Here is an 11,639-nt window from a genome sequence, read left to right as displayed (position 1 = left end):
CCCTCCCCTCCAGCGGCGCGAGGCTTAGAAGCGGGCTCAAGCGCCAGCCGGGGCCGCAGGCTCCGGCCTCTCCCTGCTGCCCAGCGTGTAGACACGCACGTCACTCCCACACCTTCCTACACACTCCCAGGCCCTCGCCCACACGTGCTCACACTCTCACTCACTCACCCCTACCCCATCACCCCACACACTCCCACAGCCCTCCCCTTGCTGCGAGAGCGCCCCGAGCTCAGCCTGCCCTGCAGTCAGGGGCTGCATCACTGAAGGAGATCGTGCAGCAATACATCTTGTGCCTTTTCATTAGTAGCGGGGTGGGGCAAAGGGGCTGTAACCCATTTAACCTGGACCTTTGCCTAACCACAGTTCAAATTTCTTCATTTGCCACTCAACAGTGTTCCCCAATGCCATCAACCCGAAGAATCCTGCCATTGAACTCCCCCCACTAAGATTTCAACTTAATACCGTATTTAAAAAGGTCAAAATGAAAAGCAAGAGCACTCACTCCCTCACCTTCAGAACCAACAGTCCCCTGAGGGCCACATGCCTGGTTCCACTCTTCGTAGGAACAAGTAACTATAACAAATAGGGAAGGACACCTGGTATACAGTGGCAGAAAGTGCAGAGATGGTAAGGAGGAAAAAAAAAGTTAGTAAGGGGAACAATCATGGCTGACACCACTATTATCTTTCCTGTGATCTGCCAGGTCATTGTGGCATTGGATCGTTTCAAGATGCCAGACTGAAATCTTTCATTAGGATTGGTTCATTGGTATGACATATTTACATTTAGAAAACTCTCTTAGATCATTTTAGAGATGCTTACATTGCCTTTTAGCCCTGTCCATGGACTCTGTGGTACCAGATGTCACAGGAAAAGAGATGTGAGAAATCCCAGCAGGAACAGCAAACATGCTATTTTTTCCTGTTAATTTTTTGAGTTTGTAGCCCACGTGACTTCTGGAACATAACCAGAACCTGGGAGAACAGCAGTGTGACATGGGCACATCTAAGGATAATAAGGGAGCAGAGACAGAGCAGCTTCATACGCAAACAGCGTTTGAAAGGAGAAGGGAAAGTACTCGATGGACAGTAAAATTATATGAACCAACCCTAAAAAGCTTTGGTCCTTCAACAGCTTTACCGATAGGCATAAAACCTTTTCAAGAATAGGTGTTTTCAACATACCTGACAAAATGCAGGAAACCTGAGAATGGCAACAGGACATTCATGATGTCTGTATAAAACAAGCAAAGGGATACAGGTTAAAAAAAACAACAACATGAAAAGCATTAAATCAATGCTTTGAGGAGAAACATTTTCTGTTAAGCTGAGATTTACCTTAAAATCATATTTAAAAGCTCACACTGTACACAAATCAATATTGGTACCATCTAAAATAAGGCAATATCATCTGCATTGCTAAATGTCAATTTCCATCCAGGACACAAAGTGACTTCCTGGATGAAATTCAAGGACTTCAAATCTCTTCTGGCATCTTAGCAACTGCTTATAAAGCTACATATTTGTGCCAGGTCCAAGCTCCATTAAAAATTGCTTGTGGATACCATCAAGTTATTTACAGAACAGGCAGAGTGAAGGTTGCCATAAATGTTTCTTTGGAATTTCCAGACTTTTCAGTAGTCTTCAGTTGTATGGCCTTGCATGATCAGAATGAGGTCTGTCAGCAGGTATAAAAGGTATGCAGAATAGGAATGATACTTGCTGTCTTAGATGATAAAGTCACTGAATTAAGGATCACAAAAAGCTTCAATAACTTCTAAAGAGCTCAATAACTTCTGAAGAGCTATACTATATTGTTGAGAGCTGTTAATATCTTTATCCTGTGTGGATCATGCAGATGTGTAACACACACACATACCCACCAGGGAATTACAAAGAACAAGATGGGAACATGTAGTACACACTGACTGAGCTGTTGCTGTTGTCACTATTTTCTTCCCCATGATAAAAAGAAATATAGGTAAAAGGCAAAAGAACCCTGGTAAAACGCAACAGAAATGGAAGATATTGCTTGTGTTCCCTCCATAGGAGTCAGGGAGCCACTCTCCTAGGAGAAGACTGTCTTGAGTTGACTTCAACTACACATGCTCCCATTCTGAGAGAGCTCTTCACCTCCTATTTTTCCCTGCAACCACACAATCAAAAAGAAAGATTGTGGTGCATCCTGGAAAATTTGGATCAGCAGTCACCCACCACGGAGAGACACCAGAATCATCCCCCAACCCCTGCAGAGTTTGTGCCCCAGCCACATCTCATTCCAGAAACTTCAGAACAGTCCCTGGCTGTTGTCACTATAAAACCAACAGCAGGGGCAGGCAGGGCACATGCACCACCACCAGCAGCAGCTCAGCCACGACACTGGAGTTTCCTGTGTAGGTCAAGAATGCTGCCCCCTACCCTTCCAGCCCACCCCCCCAGGTCCTGTGTCTCCCACAGCCCTCTCCCAGCTCAGAACCGGGTGTTCTACCCACCCACCCCCCACTCTCCCACAGATTTTGGCCCAGGTGGCAACTCTGCCTGTTATACCACTGGTTTGGATCAGCCGAAGTACAAAACCTGGTAGCATGAGATACCCAAACTACCCTGTGACACTATTTCCAAATATAAACATTTCAGTTTGGGATTTTTCACCCCAAACTCAAAATGACAACACTTTCCATCTCTCTCTCTCTTTCATCTCCCCATCCCTGCTCTCCCAACCCTACTCCTACACCTATTTGGAACCCCACTGACATTAGCACAGGTCTGCCATAATATGTTCACTACTAGATCACATTCCTGGGATTAATAACTTCTGTGCAGCAATTCACCTCTACTGTCACATACATAAAATGTTAATACAGTTTGCTTGGTTCTTAACTGAACCTTTTTGAAAATGATGGAAAAATCAGATCTGTTAACTGGAGAAAAAGAAAAACAGCTGTCCTTTATTTTCTTCATAAGTACAAGCTCTCTAATAATGTTTCCCATCACTCTCCCAGCAAAAATAATTACGAAATAAATTGACACTTTCCTGCAGGCTGCTGTGATTGTTAAACTATAGCTTATTACTCATTTATTTCTGCTTTGCTTTGAGTCATTAATTTAGCACTGCAGACTGAATTATTAAATTATTGTATGATTCTTTTGTAAAGGCACCCTGAGATGTCTTGATATGATAATGCCTCTTGTAAACTGAAGCTGCTGCGAGTAGTCTCTTAGTTTTATTTTATGCTATGGCCAGTTAGCAAAAGACAATTACATTCAGAGACTCACCTATCTTTCCATCTTCTTTAAATGAACAGTGACAAAACACTTTTGGCAACCAATATCTGATTCCTGATGAGCTGAACATTGTTTGCTTGTTTGTTTTCATTTAATTACAGCAGACGTATCTCTTTGTTTATTGTAGGGTCTTTCTGTACTGATACCATTTATTTCCTACTTCAGAGAAAAATGGTTTAAAAGATACAGATATTGTATATAGACCAAGATCTGTTCTTTGATGGAATACTGGTTGCCAAACCTTACAATTGGTCTTACATTTACATCAGGGACTGCACTGAAAATAATCTGCTCCAGACAGCATTTGCAAACAGAGGCTAATGGAAAAAGAGACAGGTCACATTTGGTACTGACAGTCTGTGACAGTGTGTTTTTTTGCAGTGAAGGCAACAAATGCTGTTGTCTGTTTCAGCTCAACCCCGTTCCACCATCCTATTCCCCACCACAAAGACCCTTAACTCAGATTTGTGTGTATTTTGAACCTTAATGGTCTTGCATGCTAGGAGTATGGATTAAATGTGGTTTTTAACAGACCACCCTTACAGTGAGCACTTGAATGTAATCTAAGTTATGAAGTTCTCTGGCACATTCCCATAGTTCTTGATGCGCTATATGGTGTGTTGTTCTACTCATTTGAGGGGGTTCTTCTACTCATTTGCCTCCAATATGCTAGCTAAGTGCCAGTTTATATTACTCAGCTCAGCATTTAGCTCCCAGCCCGGTTGTCATTTCTGTACAACTTAGCTGAGTCAGAAAAGATGTATCTCAGAGACCTTCATCACAACGTGTCACCAACTGGTCAGAGGATCACACCAGAGAGTGAGTGTAGCAAACCTGAATTTGGAAGATGTAACTCCAAAAAAGCTAGACATAGCATCATAAGGATAATCATCCATCTTTGGAAGATAATTAAAAATCTCTACAACCCTTACTGTTGGACCCCAATTAAAAAGGTTTGATTCATTAACAGTTTTCTAAATCCTACAAAGTTTTCTACATTTTGGCAATTTTTGTAACAAAAGAAAATGGAAACATTTATTAAGGCATCGCTGAAAAATATTTTCTCCTCTTTGTTTTTATTTCCAGCCATAACTATTTGCATCCAAAATCACAGGTAAGTTGCTCTGTAACTACATTTATTTTTTCTGAATAAACCATTTACCCACTCAAGAGGTTGAATTGCACTGATTTTGGTGGTTTACAGACTTCTACAAATCCTTGGTTTTGGACTTGGGGGGCGGGGGTAATTTCTGGAATATTAATTACAGTATTTTACAGTGACCTGAAGAAAAATGCTCTGCATTCAAAAGCTTGTTTAAATCTATCCCAACTGCTATGTTGCTCCAATAAAAGATATCACTTACAAAAACCTGGCCTCTCACATAACTTTATTGTAGAAGTTCTTTATCAGTATGATCAGTATGCAAATGCTTCAAAAGCAGTAAAAGAACAGTTTTCCTCCAACATCAATGGATTACTAAGTCACATACAAATGGTAAAATTATTAGTGAGTTATATGGTATATTAGTACATACGCCAACATCAGTTTTCCCCTGCCACAAAGCATATGGGTTCGCAAAGCACCCTTAACTTCTGATGAGATGCACATTCTAGAGGGTTTTTTTCTGATGACAGTACTCCTGGCAAATTTTACGTAGTGTGCAACACATCCCAACACCACCAGTAACATTGGCATGCCGGTACTCAGGTTTGTAGTTGACATTGATTCACCTATAATCAAACAGAAAATTAGGGTTGGAAGGAACATCAGGAGGTCATCTACCTCAGACTCAAAGCAGGACCATCCCCAACTAGATCATCCCAGCCAAAGCTTTGTCTAGCGGGGTCTTGAAAATCTCCAGAGATGGAGATTCCACAGCTTCTCTGGGTAGTGTTTTACATCTTCCTCATGAAAAAGTTATTTCCTAATATCTAACCTAAACTTCCCTTCCTGAAACTTGAGACCTTTGCTCTTTGTTCAATTGGGACCCAGCCATCTCCCTGCCAATTGGGAGCCTGTCCATCCAGACACCCCAGAAATAGAGGGGGATAAGAGCAGCTAGAAGCAAGTGCTGAGGAGGTTCTCCTGAGGTAGTGAGGGGCCAGTGGTGCTACCAGGGGCACATGCAGACAGCGTGGTCCATGGACAGAGCTTCCCTTACCTTGCCAAGTCTCTGGGGCTAGCCCATGCCCAGGTGAGGGTGATTGATAATGTTCAAGATATAAGAACAGATTTAAGAGAGGTTCCCAAGCTACAGTGGGTGCAGCTGAGGCACCAGTATTGCAGAGTGGAGGACAGACTTTGGAGACCCCAGAGGACCAGCATGAAGATAAGTGCAGCTCTTTTTATTATTGAATTTATTATTGGATTTTCTAGTTATAGACCTGGGGCTGGGAGCCCAGGGCTTGGGAAGAATCCTGTATCCTGGTGGGGCAAGCCACAGGCCGGCTGCTTGGGGAGGCAAGGGTCCTCAGCCAACCCACCACAGCTTGAGTGAAAGGGGGTGCAGGGTGTGGCAGTACACCTGGCCCAACACACCCAGAAGCATCCCTCAAATCACAGCTGCTCGCCTGATTCATAGTGAAGCTGATACAGTAACGTATTCCCTGAGATATCAAGAATACACACTTGCCATCAGTGGCCCCACTGCAGCTTGGGAACCTCTCTTAAATCTGTTCTTATATCTTGAACACTATGGCTAGGTAAAGACAGTCAAAAAGCCCAAAGCTAAATTGAGGCAGTTTCTGCAGGTTAGTCTAAGATTCACAGATTAAGTTGAAACAGAAGTGAACAGACATTTATTTACCTGTGATTCAGGGAATGCAGTCACCTGCCTGCAGTGGCTCAGGCCAGAAGCCCAGGGGGGCCCTAGAGCACAGCTGCTGGTTGCGTGTTCACATCCTCTTCCTGCTGCCCCCAAGGTCTCTAGGATTGGCAGTCCAGAATTATAGCAGCAGAACTCTGTAGGGTAGGTCATCACTTCTTCCTGCTTCCAGGTGCTTGTGAAATTTGTAGTACACAGTTGCAACCAACAGTAAATTTGAGCAGGGGAAGGGGTGCTTAGCCTTCCTCCCAGGTCCAAGCCGAGGTTTGCCTGTGGGGACAGGGTGGGTGGGGGGAGGCAGTCGCTCCCTTACAGACTGAGGTGCACCCCCAGCCGGACTTGCCCCCCTGCCGCTTTGTCAGCCAGCCCTCACTGCTCCAGCTAGGGAGCTGAGGGGTGGGGCTAACCCTGCTCTCTAGAGCAGTCCAGGGCTGGAAAGCATGCTGGGATGCTGGAGGACTGTGATTTAACTTGAACCGGAAGGGGTCTAGGACAGAAGTTTCATAAACCCATTTGACTCAAATCAGTTCAGTCTACATTCTACTTTTATCTTTAACTAGTTTCAGCCATTTTTAAACTGGTTTATGCGCACGGAACTTCTGTTCTGTTACAAGTTTAAACCAGTTTCTGATCACTTAAACCAGTTTGTGTAACTTCTGCCTATCAGTGTCCACTACCAATGAGTGAAGAGCAACAATAACCTCAAATTTCTGCCACCAAAATACCAACAGTTGACTAGATAGCATAAAGCTGGTAGCTTATAGCATACAGTTTCCAAATGGTAGCAGCAATCTGACTCTGAACTGATATGCTCTTAGAGGCTTGTGTGCCCTGAGCTTCAAGTTTCAGTGCAAGCTTTTCATACAGCACCATGAAGGTAGCCCCTCATTCAAAATATGTGGAACTACCATTATTCATTCCAAATCTGCCCGATAATGCAGTCCCACTACTCTATGTCTGCCTGCAGTCGTGCTGTTTCATAACTGCACAAAGAAAACCTATGAAATCACAGACATCATCATCTGTTAAATTCTGCCATGCCAATTTCTAGCATGGCTAGTATATTCATCAAGACCCACTGTAAAAGCAGTAGAACTTACCCTGTTTGGAAGGTGTTAAGTCATGGTTTAAACTGGTGCAGGACATCTACATTAAGGGTATGTTCCAGTGGAACTGTGCTGATGGAAGAATATTCCCATGTAGGCAAGGCCCAAGGAATCACTGAAAAGAACAGAAAACAGAGATGTCGCATTTTCATGGAGAGTCTTTTTGCCAGGAACCATATTGCAAATGGTCTCAGCAACTCTAACCCAGAGGCACACTGGCTTTGATGCTCAGGATTCATTCTATTACTCAGGGGTTATTAATTTCCGTAAGATATCAATAGGCAGCATCAGCTACACCAAACAATAATTCTTTCTAAAACCAATCTGTATCATAAGAAAGCTTTTCTAACATTGACACCTGGAATTTTAAAGTGGCATAGAAACATTATGATCATATAGATGCAAAAGAACACACTCTTACTTCCTAATCCTGATGAATTGAATGATGTGGGGTAGGTCTTTTTTGTACATTCAGCCAACACACAATTTTATCTCAAGAATAAAATTGTACATTCAGTGTATTTTCTTGATCCCCAGTTCCTGGTGTCATGAGAATCTCAGCCTTTATTTGTTTATTTATTTATTTATGTAAGTTTGGTTGCAAAGAGCTTGAAAAGTTGACCACGGCACACCTCAAGGCTCAGAGACTGGAAAGCAAATAAAAGGAGCCTTCAAACTTGGTTTTCATGGAATCATATAAAAGTAGTATTGAAAGGGGCCTCAGGAAGTCATCTAGCCCAAGGTCTGCCCAAAGCAGGATCATCCCTATCCAAACCATCCCATATAAATTCTTGTCTAACATATTACTAAAAATATACAATCAACCTCAGATAGTGGCAATGTGTAGGGTGTGCATGTGCACCTCCTGAGACTGGTGGTTCACCCCCTGACAGCCAGCGCTCCCCGGTTAGATGACAGGCAGGGAGGACAGGCAGGAGCGGCCACCCCTCCCCACAGAAACCCAGGTGGCCATAGCCCTTCTCAAGCTCGCCACACATGCCAGCCTGTGGTACACTGGTCACCAACTGCCAGGGAGATCATCCTTATGCAGGGTTTACCACATAGGCAATGCATAGGAGGGGCACAGGGGGGCTCGTGACCCCCCTGACAGGGCTGCTGCTGACAGCAGCACCTGAAGCAACTCACCAGATCTGGCCCTGCAGCTGACACCAGTGGTGGCACCTATGGGAGCTCGCCAGCTCTGCTCCCACTGAGTGGCAGCATCTACGGGAACTCACCAGCTCCGTTCCAGCTCCCAACAGCAGTGCCTGCGGGTGGCCTCCCAGACTCAGGAGGCACCAGTCGCTCATGTTTTACCAGATGAGTGTGGCAGGGTCCCAGCAGCCTGAGTCTGTCCCTTCAGGCAGTGATGAAGTGCAGCTGTCGGTGGTGTCCCAGGGTGCAGAGGCACAGCACTTGGCTGCCCAGGGAGAAGCTAAAGCTGGTCATGGCTGTGCCATCCTTGGTCTGTCCTGCTCACTGGGGCTGTGCACCCAGAGTTGACCTGGCAGTTGTTGGCCTATGCTCCTGGAGCTACTAAATGAGGCTGGGGGCAAGGGACATGCTGGGACCTGTACCTGAGACCCCAAGGGGCCTTCCCCCATACAATGGTCATCGCTGCCAGGCCCTGGCGGAGGCTCAGGCATGCAGCCCTAGACCAGCCACTGTGGTGCATGACACAGACCCATGCACCCACATAGCTTTGACCAGTAGTCTGCTACACAGACTACTGGTGCCTGTGCTCCTGCATGCAGTCCACCAGGGTCTCATATGTGGGCATTGGCACCTGCCTCAGACAAACTGGCTCTGCACCTCAGCATTGCCCCACAGTGCAATTAGGTCAGCAATCTCCCTGTGACCAGTTGGGGCCCCAGACACTGTCTGTGATGTTGGTGAGGATACCATCATGGGTTCTTTGATGGCCCTCAGGGGCTCTGCCAGAGACTCCAGGTGTCACCGGGCCTTGGCACATGCCTGCAGCACAGGGGCACAGTAAATGGGAGGAAGCCAGGTGGTGGGGCTGGCCCTGGGGACACCACCAGGTTCTGTGGACCTGCTGCAGCCACCACAGAGCCACTGCTGTAAAACATGATGCCCAGATGCAAGCAGCAGGTGGGACAGGCTGAAGGGTCAGCCCAGGACTTTAAAGCCCAGGTTGGGGTAGGCAAAGAGCCATCCCAGCCACAGGGCTGGAGAAACTCTCATCCCCATGGCTCTGGTGGTGTGGCTGATTGGGTCATAGTTGGTAGGGTTGGAAGGGACCTGAGCAGATCATCAAGTCTGACCCCCTCTGCCACGGGCAGGAAAGAGTACTGGGGTCAAATGACCCCGGCAGGGTGTTCATCCAGCCTCCTCTTAAAGACCCCCAGGGTAGGAGCCACACCACTTCTCTTGGAAGCTGGTTCTAGATCCTAGCTGCCCTGACCATGAAATGGCGCCTCCTGATGTCTAAACTGAATCTACCATTTGCCAGCTTGTGACCATTATTCCTAGTCACTCCTGGTAGTGCTCGGAACAGGGACTCCCCCAGTGCCTGCTGGTCCCCTCTGACTAGTTTGTAAATGGCCACTAGATCCCCCATCAGCCTTCCCTTGTGGAGCTTGAACAGGTTCAGGTCCTGTAGCCTGTCCTTGTAGGGCCTGCCTGCTGCCCCCTGATCACATGAGTGGCTCTCCTCTGGACCCTGTCCATGTTGTCCACATCCCTCCTGAAGTGGGAGACCCAGAACTGGACACAGTACTCCAACTGCGGCCTGACCAGCATCACATAGAGGGGGAGGATCACCTCCTTGGTCCTGCTTGAGTCAAGTTTGCTCCCAGTCAGCATCTACATGTGCGTTGCTGTGCAGTTAGTTTACTACCTGCATTTACAGGTAAACTAAACACATGGTAGAATAATTTACTGTGCAATAACTGCCTGCACTTGTAGCTGGTAACACTTTACTGTGCAGTAAATTAGTCTACTGCTCAGTAAAGCATCTTGTGTAGACATGCCCACTGAGGAGTTTCCACATAGCCCAGAGTTAGAAGGGCTAATATTATAATTAGACTAATATTAATTAAAATATTATAATTATAATCTCCATCCCCTGAAACCTGTCTGTCTCTTAACCAATCACATTTCCTTCTTTCTGTGTGGAGAGGCAAAGGAAATGACTTAACCCATCCTTTCTCACTCCACAAGCCTTACCTTTAGCATCTATGTCATAACTCTTCTCTTGCTATATGTACTGAGGTTTTTGCAATGGTGGACAACTGGAGTGAAAATCCTAAGCATGTCCTATTATGCACAACCAGCCATTGGTCCAACAAAGGCTTTAGCCACTGGTCCAACAAACTCCTTTTGCCCCTCCTTCCCCCCAGTACCAAAAAATATTGAATTTAATCCTGGGTTTGACTAGTCTATATTATGTACACACAGTGTTTCTTGTATAAAATTGCAAGATATCAGGCAAGTTTATTTTGATTCAAAAAATTTGATAACAATAGAGGTGAAGTTCCTCTACTGGTATGAACAGTTGGATGTCCAAAGTGGAGCAGGGACAGTTGCTACTTGGGGATTTGCCCTATAAACTCAAGGGGGAAAAACAGCATGACAGTTTCCCATGCCCTAATTATTGAGGAAAATCTGATAGGGAGGAGCCGACAAACTAATTATCATTATTCGGTCAAGGATGTGAGACATGAAAACATATTAAAGTTAATAAAGGAAAGATCACATTCCATAGAATAAAAATTAATTTGGTCACTATAGGAATTAGTATAAAAATATCAGATTCAGAACTTATAAGGGACTTCACCTACAAGTTAACCCACACTGAGTTAAATGATGTAATCAACCTGATTTACATTCAGCACCATGTTTCAAAATTATAATCAATAGAGATTAGGAAATACGATCCCAGCCTAGTTTAAAAGAACTGCATTCACACAGAAATGTACCTTTAAATATATGGCATTTTGATCATAAAATAAAACACTTATGCAGTCAGGTCACTGTTCTCCTTTGATGTCTTATTGTATGCACATCAGACAGAGACATCTACTAATGGAAGTGTGTGCTTATATATTAGCTGCATAGACAAATACGCCCATACCATACATTAAAAACTTCATTTAAAGAACACTGCATTAAGAAAAATGTACAAATTAGTGTATCCTGGGTTTCTTGTACACCCTTACTTCTGATGGCTTATGTATTACGACTGGTTTTTCCAAGGTTTGCTAGGAAGTCTGCAGCAGCATGCATTGCACAGGGTTGTTAAAAATTCAGTCTATGGGCTACATCTGGCCAGTGGAGCCCTATGATTCAGCCCAAGTGACTTAGATACGTGATTCATAGATTCATAGATGCTAGGGTCGGAAGGGACCTCAATAGATCATCGAGTCCGACCCCCTGCATAAGCAGGAAAGAGTGCTGGGCCT

The sequence above is a fragment of the Crocodylus porosus genome, unplaced genomic scaffold, assembly GCF_001723895.1.
Source record: "Crocodylus porosus isolate Cpor-Errol unplaced genomic scaffold, CroPor_comp1, whole genome shotgun sequence".
Lineage (NCBI taxonomy): Eukaryota > Metazoa > Chordata > Crocodylia > Crocodylidae > Crocodylus > Crocodylus porosus.
The sequence above is the reverse complement of the archived record's forward strand: the minus strand, read 5'-3'. Positions refer to the sequence as shown.